The 19,566-nt window shown below is 43.0% G+C and overlaps 1 long non-coding RNA gene across 1 annotated transcript in view; it reads right to left on the reverse strand.

The window, feature by feature from the left end:
* The window catches only part of LOC147370423 (uncharacterized), an 84,089-nt gene extending 64,838 nt beyond the window's left edge, over positions 1–19,251 (reverse strand). Inside the window, exon 1 of the long non-coding RNA XR_015165264.1 lies at positions 19,210–19,251. This is a non-coding gene — a long non-coding RNA (uncharacterized LOC147370423). The remainder of the gene's footprint in view (positions 1–19,209) is intronic.
* Between the last annotated feature and the right edge of the window lie 315 nt (positions 19,252–19,566).

Below are 19,566 nucleotides of genomic sequence, written 5' to 3' on the forward strand. Positions count from 1 at the left end.
TTTAAGGAATCTACATACTATTCTCCACAGTAGCTGTATCAATTTACATTCCCACCAACAGGGCAAGAGGGTTCCCTTTCTCTGTATTTTCTCCAGCATTTATTGTTCATAGATTTTCTTGATAATGGCCATTCTGACCGGTGTGAGGTGATATTCATTGTAGTTTTGATTTGCATTTCTCAAGTAATGAGCAATGTTGAGCATCTTTTCATGTGCTTGACCATCTGTATACCTTTTTTGAAGAAATATCTTTTTAGCCTTCTGCCTATGTTTTTATTGGGCTGTTTATTTTTCTGATTTTTGCCAAAATGTAATTTTGCCTATTAAATCTAGTAAGATTTGGCTATAATTTTCTGCTAATTCTAATTTTTATTGGAGTATAGTTGCTTGACAATGTTATGTTAGTTTCTACCATACAGCAAAGCAAATCCAGCTATACATCACCCTGCTTATTTGACTAAAATGCAGAGTACATCATGCAAAATTCCAGACTGGATGAATCACAAGATGGAATCAAGATTGCTGAGAAAAAGATCAACCTCAAAAATGCAGGTGATACCACTCTAATGGCAGAAAGTGAAAAGGAAGTAAAGAGCCACTTGATGAGGGTGAAAGAGGAATGAAAAAGCTGGCTTAAAACATTAAAAAACAAAAACAAAAAAAAACTAAGATCATGGCATCTGATCCCATCACTTCATGGCAAATAGAAGGGGAAAAGTGGAAGCAATGATATATTTTTATTTTCTTGGGCTCCAAAATCACTGCAGATGGTGACTGCAATCATGAAATTAGAAGACACTTGCTCCTTGGGAGGAAAACTATGACATCTAGGTTTATCATATTAAAAAGCAGAGACATCACCTTGTCAACAAAGGTCCATATAGTCAAAGCTATGGTTTTTCCAGTAGTCATGTATGGTCTTGAGAGTTGGACTATAAAAAAGGTTGAGCACCAAAGAATTGATGCTCTTGAATTGTGGTGCTGGAGATGACTCTTGAGAATCCTTTGGACAGCAAGGAGATCAAACCAGTCAATCTTAAAGGAAATCAACTCTGAATATTTACTGGAAGGGCTGTTGCTGAATGGGCTTCCCAGGAGGTGCTAGTGGTAAAGAAGCCACCTGCCAATGCAGGAGATCTAAGAGACACAGGTTCGATCTCTGGGCCAAGAAGATCCACTGGAGGAAGGCATGGAAACCCACTCCAGTATTCTTGCCTGGACAATCTCATGAACGGAGGAAGCTGGCAGGCTACATTACATAGAGTTGGGCTTCCCTGGTAGCTGAGACAGTAAAGAATTTGCCTGCAATACAGGAGACCTGGGTTTGATCCCTCCATCAGGAAGATCCCCTGGAGAAGGGCATGGCTACCCATTCCGTGTTCTTGCCTGGAGAATTCCATGGACAGAGGAGCCTAGTAGGCCAAAGCCTGCTGCTGCTGCTGCTGCTGCTAAGTCACTTCAGACTCTGTGCAACCCCATAGACAGCAGCCCACCAGGCTCCCCTGTCCCTGGGATTCTCCAGGCAAGAACACTGGAGTGGGTTGCCATTTCCTTCTCCAATGCATGAAAGTGAAAAGTGAAAGTGAAGTCGCTCAGTCGTGTCCAACCCTCAGCGACCCCGTGGACTGCAGCCTTCCAGGCTCCTCCATCCATGGGATTTTCCAGGCAAGCATATGGGAGTGGGTTGCCATTGCCTTCTCCAAGGCCAAAGCCTACAGGGTAGCAAATTGTAGGACATGACTGAGCAACTAACACACTGTTGCTAAAGCTCCAATATTTTGGCCACCCAATATGAAGAGCCAGCTCCTTGGAAAAGACGTTGATGCTGGGAAATATTGAAGGAAATAGAAGGGGGAGGCAGAAGATGAGATGGTTAGATAGCGTCACTGACTCAGTGGACATGAATCTGAGCAAACTCCAGGAGATAATGACGACTGGGGAGCCTGGCATACTGCAGTCCATGGGGTTGCAAAGAATCGGACATGACTTAGTGACTGAACAACAACAAATACATATATCCCTCTTTTACGGATTTTGTTCCCATTTTTAGATCACTATCACTTTTAGAGCTTTAAGTAAAGTTCCCTGTACTCTACAGTAGTTCTCAGTTATTTTATATATAGTATCAATAGTGTATATATGTCCACACCAATCTCCCACCTCATCCCACCCTCTTCTTCCTCCTTGGTATCCATAGGTTTGTTCTCTACGTCCATGTCCTTGCTTCTGCTCTGTAAATAAGATCGTCTATACCAAATTTTTCGGATTCCACATATGCTAATACACGAAATTTGATTCTTTCTAACTTACTTCACTCTGTATGACTGTCTCTAGGTCCATTCACGTCTCTACAAATCACCTAATTTCATTCCTTTTACTCTATTTGAGGTGTTGGCCTATGATAGATTAGGAACAAACCAGTCCTGCACCAGATAGTCTGAGACACTCATCTGGGGCATGCCAGCCTTGTAACTCATGATAAAATCACTGCCTAGAAAATTAACCATTTTACTCCTGGCATCCCATTAGGCCCAGGTTTTAAAATTTCCACCTCAAAATAGGAGAGTTATTGGGGAGAAAGGGTTTATTAAAGACCAAGTGTGTTTACTCAAGAAGTCAGTGTGTACTGGGCCCCAACCAGCCCAAAATTTCCAGCTCGACCTATCCTCAGGTAATTTCAGCAGATGAGAACAAAGCAACTAGCCTTGAGTGGAAGATATGGAAGGATTCTGTTGGTAAGTATCAATACCAACTCTAAATGCATCACCCTCAGTTCAGTTCAGTCGCTCAGTCATGTCCAACTCTTTGCGACCCCGTGAATCACAGCACACCAGGCCTCCCTGTCCATCACCAACTCCCGGAGTTCACTCAGACTCATGTCCATCGAGTTGGTGATGCCATCTAGCCATCTCATCCTCTGTCATCCCCTTCTTCTCCTGCCCCCAATCCCTCCCTGCATCAGAGTCTTTTCCAATGAGTTAACTCTTCGCATGAGGTGGCCAAAGTACTGGAGTTTCAACTTCAGCATCATTCCTTCCAAAGAAATCCCAGGGCTGATCTCCTTCAGAATGGACTGGTTGGATCTCCTTGCAGTCCAAGGGACTCTCAAGAGTCTTCTCCAACACCACAGTTCAAAAGCATCAATTCTTCGGCACTCAGCCTTCTTCACAGTCCAACTCTCACATCGATACATGACCACTGGAAAAACCATAGCCTTGACTAGACGGACCTTTGTTGGCAAAGTAATGTCTCTGCTTTTGAATATGCTATCTAGGTTGGTCATAACTTTCCTTCCAAGGAGTAAGCGTCTTTTAATTTCATGGCTGCAGTTACCATCTGCAGTGATTTTGGAGCCCAGAAAAATAAAGTCTGACACTGTTTCCACTGTTTCCCCATCTATTTGCCATGAAGTGATAGGACCAGATGCCATGATCTTCATTTTCTGAATGTGAGTTTTAAGCCAACTTTTTCACTCTCCACTTTCACCTTCATCAAGAGGCTTTTTAGTTCCTCTTCACTTTCTGCCATAAGGATGGTGTCATCTGCATATCTGAGGTTATTGATATTTCTCCCGGCAATCTTGACTCCAGCTTGTGTTTCTGCCAGTCCAGCGTTTCTCATGATGTACTCTGCATATAAGTTAAATAAGCAGGGTGACAATATACAGCCTTGACATACTCCTTTTCCTATTTGGAACCAATCTGTTGTTCCATGTCCAATTCTAACTGTTGCTTCCAGACCTGCATATAGGTTTCTCAGGAGGCAGGTCAGGTGGTCTGGTATTCCCATCTCTTTCAGAATTTTCCAGTTTATTGTGATCCACACAGTCAAAGGCTTTGGCATAGTCAATAAAGCAGAAATAGATGTTTTTCTGGAACTCTCTTGCTTTTTCCATGATCCAGAGGATGTTGGCAATTTGATCTCTGGTTCCTCTGCCCTTTCTAAAACCAGCTTGAACATCTGGAAGTTCACGGTTCATGTATTGCTGAAGCCTGGCTTGGAGAATTTTGAGCATTACTTTACTAGCATGTGACATGAGTGCAATTGTGTGGTAGTTTGAGCATTCTCTGGCATTGCCTTTCTTTGGGATTGGAATGAAAACTGACCTTTTCCAGTCCTGTGGCCACTGCTGAGTTTTCCAAATTTGCTGGCATATTGAGTGCAGCACTTTCACAACATCATCTTTCAGGATTTGAAATAGCTCAATTGGAATTCCATCACCTCCACTAGCTTTGTTCGTAGTGATGCTTTCTAAGGCCCACTTGACTTCACATTCCAGGATATCTGGCTCTAGGTGAGTGATCACACCATCGTGATTATCTAGGTCGTGAAGATCTTTTTTGTACAGTTCTTCTGTGTATTCTTGCCATCTCTTCTTAATATCTTCTGCTTCTGTTCGGTCCATACCATTTCTGTCCTTTATCGAGCCCATCCTTGCATGAAATGTTCCCGTGGTATCTCTAATTTTCTTGAAGAGATCTCTAGTCTTTCCCATTCTGTTCTTTTCCTCTATTTCTTTGCATTGATCGCTAAGGAAGGCTTTCTTATCTCTTCTTGCTATTCTTTGGAACTCTGCATTCAGATGCTAATATGTTTCCTTTTCTCCTTTGCTTTTCGCTTCTCTTCTTTTCACAGCTTTTTGTAAGGCCTCCCCAGACAGCCATTTTGCTTTTTTGCATTTCTTTTCCATGGGGATGGTCTTGATCCCTGTCTCCTGTACAATGTCACAAACCTCAGTCCATAGTTCATCAGGCACTCTATCTATCAGATCTAGTTCCTCAAATCTATTTCTCACTTCCACTGTATAATCATAAGGGATTTGATTTAGGTCATACCTGAATGGTCTAGTGGTTTTCCCTACTTTCTTCAATTTCAGTCTGAATTTGGCAATAAGGAGTTCATGATCTGAGCATAGGGTTAGAGAAATGGCAACCCACTCCAGTGTTCTTGCCTGGAGAATCCCAGGGACGGGGAAGCCTGGTGGGCTGCCGTCTATGGGGTTGCACAGAGTCGGACACGACTGAAGCGACTTAGCAGCAGCAGGGTAAGAGACCAAGATTTGGAAAGGCCCACAAGCAATCAAGACTGTAGCAAATACTTCTCCAAGAACACAGGGAGATGACCTAATGGGGCATAACCTTCAGCCCCATTGTTTTTGGAAACTTGGCTTCTGTTCAAGGACTCAGGCTCTGGCTAGTTAAGCAAGACAGGGTTCCACCACCAATTAGAGCTTTAAACACATCCTCCAACAGGGGGCACTTAATAACCATAGAAAAAGGAAAGCTTGACTCAGTTATGAAACCTTGACTGCTTTTGTAAATTTGCCTGAAAACCAGATTGAGAGTGTGGGTTTGCAGGCATGCTCAGTCTTGTCTGACTCTTTACGACCCCATGGACTGTAACCCACTAGACTCCTCTGTCCACAGAATTTTCCAGGCAAATGGGTTGCCATTTCCTCCTCCAGGGGACCTTCTTAGCCCAGGGATTCAATTCTTGTCTCCTGTGTCTCCTGAACTGGCAGGCGGATTCTGAAGTGCGGATACTCTCATTTTAAAGAGGGAATGCTCTACCACAGTGATATTAAATGCAGGGAAACATTTTTAAATGGAGTCGACCAGAACATCCTTGTCCTCTAGACAACTGAAACGGAGAACAGGTAAGCAATGGCTGTCTGCTGAGCTGATTAGAAAGTTACCCAAGCCTTTTTTTTTTTTTGGCTGCACCAGGTCATTGTTGCAACTCGAAGGTTCTTAGTTGCCTGACCAGGGTTCCAACCCAGGCCCCCTGCACTGGGAGCACAGAGCCTTCATCACCAGGGAAATCCAAAGCCCTCTTAGGACAAGAGGTTCATAGCTGTGGAACCTCTTATTCGGAGGCCTGAGGTCTCTGGAACCACTTTGGAGAGTTTCTCACATTATGAGTCCCATCATCCTAAAGGCCCTCTCTCTTAGTGTCCCTGCTCACAGGGACACAGTCATGAGACTCCTCTCAAAGAGACTGATCCAGAGAAGGAAGTCAGTGCGTGGAGCCCATCTTAGAACATGGCAGCTACTTAGCGTGCTGAGTTTTATAAGAATTGATGAGAGTAAATGAAAACAAAATGTGAAATGTCAGCTCATGCTACATTGATTTGTAGCTAATAATGCACGCTTACCATCTTATCTATAATCTTTGAAAGCAATGGAATGCTATTAAAAGAACAAAGCAAAAGTTACCTGACATTTGGGTTTAAGAGAAATCTAAGCTCAAGATTGCCCAACAACTGTTTTTCTGGCTTCTCTTCCTCCCCTCTGTGACATCTGGCAGAGATCCTAAAGTCAGTGATGAGTTCAGAGGCACAAAAATACCTTGGTCTTTATAAATCCAGCCCAACTCTAGTCTTCCAGCATTAGGACAAAGTGGACACCTTGATTCACACAGGGTTAAAGTTTATCAAAAAGGACTAAAATAGAGGCACAAAACTGTTACTTGGGAGAAAAGACATGCTAACAAGAAAATTAAGGATGCAGCTAGGATACGGAAATAAAGGGGTCAACAGACTGGAGGTCATATGGAGACAACCATCGTAGTGGGAGTGAGGTGGGTAGAATTGAGTGAGCTGGAGAGAAGATCATTAAGTGAAACAACTAGATTACTTATTGGGGAAAACAAAGTGCATGGTATTAGTCACCTATTCACAAGGAAATTGAGTAGAAGCTTTCGGGAGTAAGGTTGAGTCAGGCTGAATGAGGTGTTTTGAAAACCATCCCAGCATCTCTTCATTCAATAAAACTAAGTACTTGACTTTGGAATGAGATCTGAGGTTCAAATTCCAGTACCTCTTATGAGGGAGACTGGGCAGTTGGCCTCAGAGCGTCACCTATAAAAGTGTATAACTGTCTGAAACTGAGGAATCGAGATTCATTTATCTGGCAGTGAGCCAGTACTTCAGTGTTTTCTCAGGTAAGTCAGAAGTAGAAACTGACTGTTGTAATACCTCAGAGTAAGATTTCTACATCAGTTCCAGTACATCAGGTGACAGCTACTGCTTGCTTCACTGAATCAGACAGGTATTCTGTAAAATGAATCTAAATCTTACTGTTCAGGAGAATTAAATACATGCATTTGTTAATCATAGATGACAAACATCAGACCTTAACTGATTTATTGAAACAGCCCAGAGATCTTAGGTAGAGTTAAGCCACCAAAAAATGCAAGGGAAAGACAGCAAGATATGTTCTAAGTTATGACGGATCTATTCTTCCTTATATCTATTTGGTCATTTAGTCTGACACAAACATGTTCGTGACTAAGCTCATGACATTTAACCCGTCATCTGGCCACACCAAATTTCTGTTCACATAATGATAGAAACCACACGTTACCCACAGTTGACATTTGAGTCAGTGTACACAGAAGCTGTGTAAGCAGACAGGACATTGTGATACAGGAAGTGACTGTTGTTTTAAGACAACTAGCTACTCACTGAGCAAGACAGGAGTGACAGCTTCCCGACTATGTGTAGTTTGGGGCTAAGATTCAGTCTGATATTTATGTCTGATATTATTAGTCTGATTTATTATAATACCTAACCCTTAACTATAAAATTCAGTATTAGATAAAAGGTTTGTTCTACAGGCCCATGATAGCAAATCACTGTAAGGGCAATTTAATTGTGTACATAAAGACACTTCCTAGATGGAGAGATTGAGAAAGTGGCAAACTCTAGGCCTCCATTTTTTTTTTTTAACTTAAGAAGTGTAAATAACCACTCTTTAGGAGTTACTAAAATCAACCAGTGTATAAAGCTTTCGGAACAACGGTATAAAGGCTCAGCTGCTGCTGCTACTATTGTTTGTTCATATGCACAAATTTTATAATTAGTCATGACTCTGATCTACTGCTCACATAACCACCACGGTCCCGTGTATTTGAGCAATGGACATGTGTATAGACTGTTTACAACACAAGGAAAATGGGGAACCAGAACTGTCAATACTCCTTAGTCTTTGTGCCATGCCACACAGCTTGAGGATCTTCCTGAACCTGCACCCTCAGCAGTGAAACTGCAGCGTCCTAACCACTGGGCCACCAGGGAATTCTTCCCACTAGAGTTTAAGGCAAATGGTAAAGCAAAGAATAGAAAGCGAACATAAGAGGTCAAGAGAGGTGAAAGAAAAGGTGATAAGATTAGGCAAGTGTGTAACTAGTAGGAGCATGAGACTGGAACCAGGAAAATGTTATAGAGAACCCAAACAAGAAGGGTCCTATGACCATGAGACCGACAGGGCGTTTAAGATCCCTGCTTGGAGTCAACTGCTAAAGAAGGGTAACTTCCGCTTATGTGAAACCTAGTAGGAATGTGAGCAGAAGCTGCAATCAGTGGGGAAATTCACCATGAAGTGCACTGAAGATAAACATGGTTTCCTCAGCCTGAAGAGGCTCCCATGTGTTCTTTGGAATGTTAACATTGAGTAGATTGGCATGTAAATGGCACTGTTTCAGTTGTCCTACTTTAAGATCATCTGGGAGTTTGTGTCTATTAATCTGATAAATCTTCCCCACCCCAGTGAGGTACAGAAAACTTCAACATTCTAAAACACACCCGATTCCAACAATGGGGATGGAGAATGAGAAGGCACCCAACAGCTAGCACTTCATGGATCTTCCAAACTCTCTCAACAGGTGAATCTGTTCATTCAAGGTTTTAAGTGTCCCCACAGAACCATTGGCTGGACATACCAGCTACCAACCAGGTTACAAACATTCAGGCTATTAATTTAGTACACAATTATAAACAAACCAGCTTTTAGGTTTGTAAACTAAGAAAAAGCCCAGTGAATCATGATTTTCAGTATCTCTTTGAAGAAGCTTAAAATCAGATGGGGTCATTACCCATTTACCTAGAGCTTATATATTTTTGGATGAAGCAAAATATTGACCAGACTTCATCTGTTTGCATTGCCTGACCTGAGGTGACAAGCCAGGTATTTGACAGCGAGGACCACAGCAGATTGTTTCTTTCAGCCTGCTAAGTGTTGAGTCAAGTCAGATACAAGTTTGCCCAGTTATCTTAAAGCCTGCGCCCTTTGTGTATTGCTGGGGCTTAGGTATTTACACTGAGGTATTTTCAATAGGCAAGAGCAATTATATAAGATGACATTTAAGAACTGCCTTCCATTCCATCAGAAGGTTCTAGCCAGTCTTTGATTTCATCTTTGAGTAATTAGTTAAATGAGCTCCGAAACACAATTGGCATTTGCAGACTCATTTTAGACCTTTTTTTTTTTTTAACTGCCGAAGTAGTGGCCAAAGTTTAGCTTAGGAAAAACATCAGAAGTGTGTCTCAAGACTGAGTAGAAGGGACCACTGTTATTCTATGGAGTTTAAATTTCTAAATTTTTGAAAGAACAAAGTGCTGCCTATAAGAACAGTAACTTCTCAGAGGTTAAGGTAACTTGCCAGGTGGTAGTAACTCTTCCAGTTGCCATGAAATAATTCTTGGTTGTCTCTCTAAGAGCCTAACCGCTGATGACCCACAAACAGCTCTTGCTACTAGTTTGGCTGGTCAGTTGGCTCCTAGTCACAACTTGGCCTAGTCATTATACAAGCTAATGTTGAATTCATTTGGAAGGCGCTTTAAGTATTGTACATAATTTTAAAAACTGAGCCAGACAAAACTAGGCACAGTGTTTGCTGAGATTCTTCACTAGCTTTACTATCAGCCACACGAGGATCAATCTAGCATATAGAGGCAGCAGAGTGAGGAGAAATAAGCATCTGAGCTTCCAGGTTAAGAGGAGTTAACAACACTTGGTAAGGTCATGGGATCCTGGCTTCCTTAGATATGTAATGTATATGTAAATAAGAGGCATATGTACATATATGAGGCATATGAGGCATATTTGCATATGTAAATAAGAGGTTAAGGCACCTCTTACAAGGTTAAGATCTAATTAACTAGGGATATTGCTCAAGGTTTAGTAACCAGATCAGCGATGTTATAGTAGTAATAACACCAAGTGATAAACCATAGTTATTCAAGTGTTTGACTCCCAGTCATTCATGAGTTTTATAGTATAGCTACAGGTCAGAGTGATGTTCCCATCTCGCTCTGATATAACAACGAAAGCTACAATTACCTCCACGTGACCTTGCAATTGGCCTCATGATCATTAGACCTGAGGATTTATTGCATCTGGAGGGTGGCTGGGCATTTGGCACAGAAGGTGTGACAAGGTGTGGACTGCTTGCTTGCAGATATGTACAAGGTCTAGACTTTAAAATCTGTACCTCACCACCACCTGAGGATACCCCCAGTCTCTCGTGCTCTTCACCCTCACCGTATCTCCTTGATGTAGGTCTGAGGAACAAATACCTTCTGTCTTCTCCAGCTTCCTGCTCCAAAGACAAAAGCTTCCTCTTGGGAAAGGTAGATGCTGCCAGTAAATATAAACACCTAGGGAGGGCGAGTGGTGGGGGAGCCAGGCCAGCTGTGCTAAATTCCAGTCCAGGCTGGATAAGTTTAACTTGAAAGAAGTTTTGAGTAAGGAGCTGTGTTGCAAGCGGAAGACATTCCCCCCCGCCCCCACCAAAGGAAACTTAGTTGAGTTAGATATCCATTTACACTGGTCCTTATACAGGTACATCATCTCGGGTCGCCTAAGAAGGTCCATACCCCTGTTGGTTTATGAGAAGTCTCCTTGACACAGCCCATCCTGAAAAGCACACTCCAAGCCCAATTTGAATGTAGCACAGTAGTAAGCCACATGATTCCTCCGCTGTGAGGAGACTCTAGCCGGGTTTTGAAGAGGGGTGGAGGGTGAGGCCCTGACGGTAGATATCAAGAGCTTAAGTACTTGATCTATGGGCTTCCCAGATAGCACCCGTGGTAGAGAACCTGCCTGCCAATGCAAGAGACTTAAGAGATACAGTTTCGATCCCTGGGTCAGGAAGATTCCCTGAAGGAGGAAACGGCAACCCACTTCAGTATTCTTGCCTAGAGAATCCCATGGACAGAGCCTGACTGGCTATAGTCCATGGAGTCACAAAGAGTCAGACACAACTGAAGTGACTTAGCATGCGAGTACCTGATCTATAGATTACCACCAGCTCAAATATAATAAAAAGGACTTCCCTGGCGGTCCAGTGGTTAAGAATCCACCTATGGGGACACCAGTTCAAACACTGGCCCAGGAAGATTCCACCTTCCATGGGGCAACTGGGCCCATGCACCACAACTTCTGAAGCCCACATGCCCTAGAGCCCATGCTCTGCAACAAGAGAAGCCACTGTGATGAGAAGCAAGTGCACTGCAACTAGAGAAACTCCACCTACAGCAACCAAGACCCAGGACAGCAAAAAATACATTACCCCCAATTCAAGTTGGAAAATAGTCAAAGATTTCAAAGGTAAGAGGTACTTGTATCTTCCCAGTGTCCTATCCATAGGATAGTCAGGAGTTACTAAAATAAAGCTGTGGAGTGTGTGCTTGGGTCCATATAATGTAGAAGATTCCAGGACAAAGTCTGCCAGCAATAATCAAATAAAGTTACTCCTTGGAGTATGGAAGACATATTGTGGGTGTAGGCTGGTGTTAAACACAAAGGCAGTCATTCTTACAAAGTCCAAGTAAACAGTTTATGTGATTCCAATATTCTGGTTCCTGGGAACTCTTGTTAAAGGGTTTGCACTCAAGTGACAATATTCAAACTGCATTCTACCTAAGTCATTTTAGACTAGTGTATCTCTAAATGCATGCTCAGTTGCTAAGTTGTGTCTGACTCTGCAAAACAGATGGCAAATGAGGTTAAACAGTAGGACCCAAGGTTATCTTTTACCTAGCCTAACATGACTAGACACTAGCCATTGAGCACTTAAGATGGTGCTAGATTTGATGTGGTATAAATTTAAAACACATACCAAACTTCAAAAACTTAGTACCAAAATAAAGGCTTATTATTTTATATGTTGAACTGCATCTACTGAGTTAATACTAAACTTCAGTGTTCTGTTAATTTTTATTGGAGTAGTTGCTTTACATGCTGTGTCAGTTTCCGCTGAACAGGAAAGTGAATCAGTTGTATGTTTACATGTAAACCCTGTTTTTTGGATTTCCTTCTTGTTTAGGTCACCACAGATCACTGAGTGGGCTTCCCAGGTGACAGCGGTAAGGAATCTGCCTGCCAATGCAGGAGACACAAGAGACGCTGGTTCAATCCCTGGGTCAGGAAGATCCCCTGGAGTAGGAAATGGCAACCCACTCCAGTTTCTTGCCTGGAAAATTCCAGTGACAGAGGAGCCTGGCGGGCTATAGCCCTTGGGGTCTGAAAGAGTCGGACATGACTAAGCATGCGCACACACAGAGCATTGAATTTCCTGTGCTATACAGTAGGTTTTCCATTAGTTATCAATTTTATACATATTGGGTTGACCAAAAAGTTTGTTGTTTTTACTGTTACAATAATAGCTCTAGTAGCAGTTAGTTGTCTTTAACTTCATTCAAAACAATTTTGTTAGATTGTATTGTGATGGCTGTCATATCAGCATGTATTTTAAAAAACTTATCAAAACTGATAAATTTATGTGTAGCCATTTTAATATTTAATATGGAATAAAAAAGCTTTATTACTTAAGAAAGGTAAAGATACAACTGAAACCCCAAAAAAAGACTTGTGCAGTGTGTGGAGAATGTGCTGTGACTGACCAACTGTGTCAAAAGTGGTTTGTGAAGTTTCATGCTGGAGATTTCTCACTGCAATGTTCCCCACTCAGGCCAGTTGAAGTTGATAACGATCAAACTGAGACATTACCTAAAAACAATCAATGCTATACCACGCAGGAGATAAATGAAATAATATCCACATCAAATATTGAAAGTCATTTGCACCAGCTTGGTTATGTTAATCGCTTTGATGTTTGGGTTCCTCAGAAGTTAAGCGGAAAAAAACATTCTCAACCATATTTCTATATGCAATTCTCTATTTTAAAAAAATTCATTTTTAAGACAAATGACAGGTGATGAAAAGTGGATATCATACAATAATGTGGAACGGGAGAGATCATGGCACATGAATCACCACCACCACCAAAGGTCGGTCTTCATCCAATGGGGATGTTGTGTATATGGTGAAATTGGAAAGTGAAGTCGCTCAGTCGTGTCCGACTCTTTGTGATCCCATGGACTGTAGCCTACCAGGCTCCTCTGTCCATGGGATTTTCCAGGCAATAGTACTGGAGTGGATTGCCATTTCCTTCTCCAGGGGATCTTCCTGACCCAGGGATCGAACCTGGGTCTCCTGCATTGCAGACAGACACTTTATCGTCTGAGCCACCGGGGAAGTCCCTCTATTGTGAGTTCCTTCCAGAAAATCAATTACTTCCAACATGTACTGCTCCCAAATAGACCAAATGAAAGCACACTCAGTGAAAAACGTCCAGCGTTAATCAACAGAAAACACATAATCTTCCGTCAGGATAACACAAGACTGCTTCCCAGGTGGTGCTAGTGGTAAAGAACACAGTTGCCAGCTGTGAGAGATGAGGGTTTAATCCATGGGTTGGGAAGATCCCCTGGAGGAGGGCACGGCAACCCACTCCAGTATTCCTGTCTCGAGAATCCCACAGATTGAGGAATCTAGCAGAGTCGCCCAGAGTCAGACACAACTGAAGCGACTTAACACGCACGCGCACTGCCAGCCAATCACTGGCTCCAGTCAGCGGGTCTCACGATCTAGTGTGTGAGGTGGGGAAAGGGGAAGTCACTTGACCTGGGTAGCCTCTCTCACCTCAGGCTTCTAATGGATTCCTGCAGAAGATACCAGCCATTCCTGTGAAACAGAATCACATCCCTGAAAGGGATGGTAAGCAAACTTGTTGGTAATCAAACTGCTTCATGGATCAAAGAATTCAGAGTTGTATCTAAGGCTCAAGTTCCTCTGTGAAAGCATTTTCTCCAGCTGTACCCCCATCCCATTTAAGACCTCAGACTTTTGATGTACCAAGAAACAGACATCATGGAAGCCATAAGACCCAGGGGGTGACTCAGTTCTCAGTTTGATACAGGAATAAAGAAGATTATGCCTAGATAAGGAGTTTCCCTAGGAGAAGCCCGAGAATTTGGAGAAGTGAAAGCCGTGACCACACTTACCAGCTTGAGGTGTTTCCCTTAATAGGAATGATTTTTAAGCACTCAAGTAGACAAGCATCTTTCAACAAGTATCATGTTTAGGCACTTTCAGAAGTATCATTCTCCCCAGCATCGTGGGCATTCTCTAGGCCAGTTACGACAGTAGGCTAGTAGAAGATTTCTGCATCTGTTCTCCCCTGCTACTCCTACAGTGGGCTTCTATTTTGTCATGTATCAGGATTCTCAAAGTTTGAAGCCATTGGCTTCAATTACATCATCGAGTATTAGCCTCCTACATGTAGGTTTATAGGAGGAGTGTCTTGATCACAGACAGCTGTCCTTAAGAAATCCCTCTAAAGAAAATAACAGCTTCTAAGGCACAGGTTTTAGCTCACCTGATTCCAATTTCTATCATTAAATTTTCTCACCTTTGACTATTTTCTTACTATACCCCTTTTCAATATTTAATACTTGTCTGAGTGACAATATAATTAAGATAAAGATAGTGTTCAACTAGACAGTTTGAGTTTCCCTAGGAGCTCAGCTGGTAAAGAATCTGCCTGCAGTGCAAGAGATCCCAGTTCAATTCCTTAGGTCAGGAAGATTCTCTGGAGAAGGGATAGGCTGCTGCTGCTGCTAAGTCACTTCAGTCATGTCCGACTCTGTGTGACCCCATAGATGGCAGCCCACCAGGTCCCCCATCCCTGGGGTTCTCCAGGCAAGAACACTGGAGTGGGTTGCCATTTCCTTCTCCAGTGCATGAAAGTAAAAACTGAAAGTGAAGTGGCTCAGTCATGTCTGACTCTTATCGACCCCATGGACTGCAGCCTACCAGGCTCCTCCGTCCATGGCATTTTCCAGGCAAGAGTACTGGAGTGGGGTGCCATTGCCCTCTCCAAGGGATAGGCTACCCACTCCAGTATTCTTGGGCTTCCCTGGTATCTCAGACAGTAAAGAGTCTGTCTGCAATGCGAGAGTTCTGGGTTCAATCCCTGGGTTGGGAAGATCCCCTGGAGAAGGGCATGGCAACCCACTCCAGTACTCTTGCCTGGAGAATCCCATGGACAGAGGAGCCTGGCGTGCTATACAGTCCATGGGGTTGCAAAGAGTCAGACACAGTCGGAGCAGGTAAGTACAGCACAGAGACAGTTTGGTGCTAAGACAGATCTGGTGCTAAGAAATGATACATGGCTACATCCAACCTGCTGGAAAGGTAGCCATTGTTCTTCGGTGTCGGTGTTGACCAGCTCTAGGTGAACAGTTAATACTAAGAAACCCAAAAAATGAGTTGAACTCAAAGTGGCCTTGGCAAAACTGAGGAATTTTTGATTAAGGCCTTCCAAGTTGGCACTAGTGGTAAAGAATCTGCCTGCCAATGCAGGAGACACAAGAGATGTGGGTTCAATCCCTGGGTCGGGAAAATCCCCTGGAGAAGGGAGTACCAACCCACTCCAGTATTCTTTCTTGCCTGGAGAATCCCATGGATAGAAGAGCCTGGTCAGCCACGGTCCATAAGGTTGCAAAGGAGTTGGACACACTGAAGTGACTTAGCACATACACACACAAGGGTTAGTCAGGGTCTGAGCTTATAAGAGCTGAATCCCAGACAAATTTTAAGAGGAGTCATAAGCAGAGATTCAGGCTGGACTGAGCACAGTGGCCAAAAAGCAGGCAAAATGCACATCATGCCAAAGCTCAGAGGGACATCCACACAGAAATAGCCTAAGGCATGGCCAAATTCCCATGGGCAGAGTGAAATCCTGTACTATCCCGTGTCTTGTTGTAAAAGTTTACAACTGATGTGATGCTGTTTAACCTCTTCTCTCTACTCCCCAGTTACGGCTACAGCTACAGTTGCCTCCTCCTAATCCATCACACCATAGTTTGATATCTAGAGCCACATGACAGACCAGAAGCCTATGCAGTAACACCACCTATATAGAGACACCAGTTTCACAGGACTCAGCTGCAGTGGAGTCCTTTAATTGACTAGCTAATTAAACAAGTGAATGGCAATTGTGCTGCCCTGTGTTTCTAAGGTGGGAAAGACAAACTTCTCAGTACCCCACTGTTGGTTTGCTATTGGAGGTCAGTATTTTCTTTGCCAACAATCCAGTGAGGGAGGTATTTTGTAGCTCTGAAGGACACTTATGTATATAGGTTGACTTTGTTTCCATTTCCCTTGGTTTTTAGAGTGGTTGATAAAGTTTATAGAAAAGGAGGGGATTGGTAGACAAAGCATACACACCATGTATTTAATACCTTAAAATTCACACTTAGATTTAACCAGATCCTTGGTTCACAGAATTAAGTCACTGGTATACCAGCTTTTGAATTTAGAAGCAGAAAATTTCAACCATAAATAGGTAATTACAAGTGAGAGCTCTCTAAGATAAGTAGTCATAAAATTGGTTTTCAGTGTTAGGCAGCCAGAGAGAAGGGGCACGCCTGTCCCCAGGCTTAATCTTCTGGGAGGCCCCCACATGCTCTAAAACCCCTCAGACTCCTTCATTCCCATTTTAACTACAACAGCGTTGCTTGGAAAGGCTGGGACTCTCTCAAGATCCCAGATCTCCTCTGTCAAATTATATATCAAGCAGACTGCTGGCCCAGAAATACACATTTCCTGAGCAGGGTTATCTACATGAAGCCAAAAATTTTTCTCCTTGAACCTTGCTTCTTTCATGAGTACCATGGAAACAAGATAACCCCCTCCTGGTGAGGAAGACAAAGGTTTATGTCTTTACTTTCAGACTTTTTCTCCACCTTTCCACATTTTTCTTAAGGCAGTAGGCCCAGGTGTTCGATTATAGGATGATTTTTAGCAGAAATAAATGCATGTGGTTGACATACAGAAGCTTCAGTGGAATTTGCTATGTAGCAGTTGTAAAGTCAGTCAAGATAATGAACACAGAATGCTCTTGATGCGTCTGTCACAAAGATGCCCTTTATCCCCATGATATTCATCTTGATAAGCTCAAGGAAGCCTCACAAGCCTCAATGATCTAGGTCACCATCTAACCAGATGAGATTTCCTCACTGCTGCTGCTGCTAAGTCTCTTCAGTCGTGTCCAACTCTGTGTGACCCCTTAGACGGCAACCCACCAGGCTCCCCCATCCCTGGGATTCTCCAGGCAAGAACACTGGAGTGGGTTGCCATTTCCTTCTCCAATGTATGAAAGTGAAAAGTGAAAGTGAACTCAGGCATGTCTGACTCTTATCGACCCCACGGACTACAGCCTACCAGGCTCCTCCACCCATGGGATTTTCCAGGCAAGAGTACTGGAGTGGGTTGCCATTGCCTTCTCCAGATTTCCTCACTACCAACTGCAAAAGCCTCCTCATGACAAGTCACCTAGCAGACGAGTGCTTTCAGGTGAGAATATTTGACACTGAAAAGCCCAAGGTGAAGTGATACATCTACCTGGATGTGGGGGAGGTTGGGGGTGGAAGGTGTCAGCCCTCAGGTTTTTTATTTTCTTCAGATCAGATGATTGCTGTCAAAAGGAATGTGGTTACGACTAACTCCCTGGTAAGAGGAATTCACACCATGCTTGAATTTCACTTTAGTTCTATCCTTCACTAATAAAAAAGGACATTTCCTTTCCTCAAAGAAGTCTAATTCAAAGGTGATAATCACACTTTTCTCCCGAGGCTTTCACCCAAGCTAACTCAATTTCTAGAGCTGGGAGGAGAGAAGCAAGTTTTTCCTCAATTTCTGGTTACTGTAACCAGGAGTTTCTCTCCAACAGAGCTTTTAGGATTTCAAATGAAGGGCAGATGAAAAGCATTTAGAAACTTCATGAAGAAATCAATGTTAGTGAGTTTTAAGTACAGAAGCCCTAAACCTATCTTTCATTGAAAGAAGGCTTGTACAGGTGCAGTCGCTTAGTTGGAAATGTGATTTTCCTGAAGTATCTATTATGCTAGAGATTAAATAAGAATAAGAAACAAGTGACTTCTCAGAAAGATTTGCACATAAGAAACTTCAAAATTCAAGATCCTATCTTAAGCTACTCCAAGAACTAACTCCTTTAGAGATCTCTTTAGTAACTAGAGACATCCTTATTGCCAAGTTCAGACTTAAATTGAATAAAGTAGGGAAAACCACTAGACCATTCAGGTATGACCTAAATTAAATCCCTTATGATTATACAGTGGAAGTGACAAATAGATTCAAGGGATTAGATCTGATAGAGAGCCTGAAGAACTATGCACAGAGGTTCATGACACTGTACAGGAGGCAGTGATCAAGACCATCTCCAAGGGGAAAAAAATACAAAAGTGCAAAAAGGCAAAATGGTTGTCCAAGGAGGCCTTACAAATAGCCGAGGAAAGAAAAGACGTGAAAGGCCAAGGAGAAAAGGAAAGATATACCCATTTGAATGCAGAGTTCCAAAGAATAGCAAGGAAAGATAAGAAAGCCTTCCTCAGTGATCAATCCAAAGAAACAGAGGAAAACAATAGAATGGGAAAGACTAGAGATCTCTTCAAGAAAATCAGAGATACCAAGGGAACATTTCATGCAAAGATGGGCTTGATAAAGGACAGAAATGGTATGGACGTAAGTGAGTTTAGGAAGTTGCCATAAACTCCTAAGAGGCATTTTTCTATCTGCACAAGACAGGATTCCCTTCTTTGCTGCTGCTGCTAAGTCGCTTCAGTCGTGTCCGACTCCTAGCGACCCCATAGACGGCAGCCCACCATCCCTGGGATTCTCCAGGCAAGAACACTGGAGTGGGTTGCCATTTCCTTCTCCAATGCAAGAAAGTGAAAAAATAAAGTGAAGTTGCTCAGTTGTGTCTGACTCCTAGAGACCCCATGGACTGCAGCCCACCAGGCCCCTCCGTCCATGGGATTTTCCAGCCAAGAGTACTGGAGTGGGTTGCCATTGCCTTCTCTTAGCGTTCCTCAATCTGCTTGCTCCCGTCTCTAGTCCTTTTTCTTTATTCAACCTTCACTTCTCAACTAAGCTAACCAAAACTTCCCTTGAGATCCAAGAAATTTGGTTCTCTCCGCCCACCATCTCCCTCATCCTATCATAAGAGAACTTCTTAGGACGCAGTAGTCTGTTAAATTCTAGACTATATTTCCCCACCAACCTCAGACCACACCGAGGAGCAGCAGACCAACCGAGGGCCACCACCACCGAACTTCCTCTTTTTTATACGCGAAGCCCTGCCTGCTTCTCATGTGTGGACCAATGAGAACGCTCGGAGGTATCTTCAGTTGTACAATTGGTCCCTGACTTCTCGCAGGTGAAATATAAGCCTCCGGAGGCCTGGGTGCAGAAGCTTCTGTTGTTTAGGCTTCCTATTTCAGAGGCACTGCTCACTCCTCCCGCCACCCCTTTTTTTTTCTTTAACTACGTTGTAAAGGATGATGATGGTTTAGTCACTAAGTCAAATCAATTCTTCGTGATCCCATGGACTGTAGTTCATCACACTCCTCTGTCCATG

The sequence above is a fragment of the Bos grunniens genome, chromosome 6 (genome assembly GCF_055505025.1).
Source record: "Bos grunniens cultivar Pamir isolate PY7600 chromosome 6, Bosgru_T2T1.0, whole genome shotgun sequence".
Taxonomy (NCBI): Eukaryota; Metazoa; Chordata; class Mammalia; order Artiodactyla; family Bovidae; genus Bos; species Bos grunniens.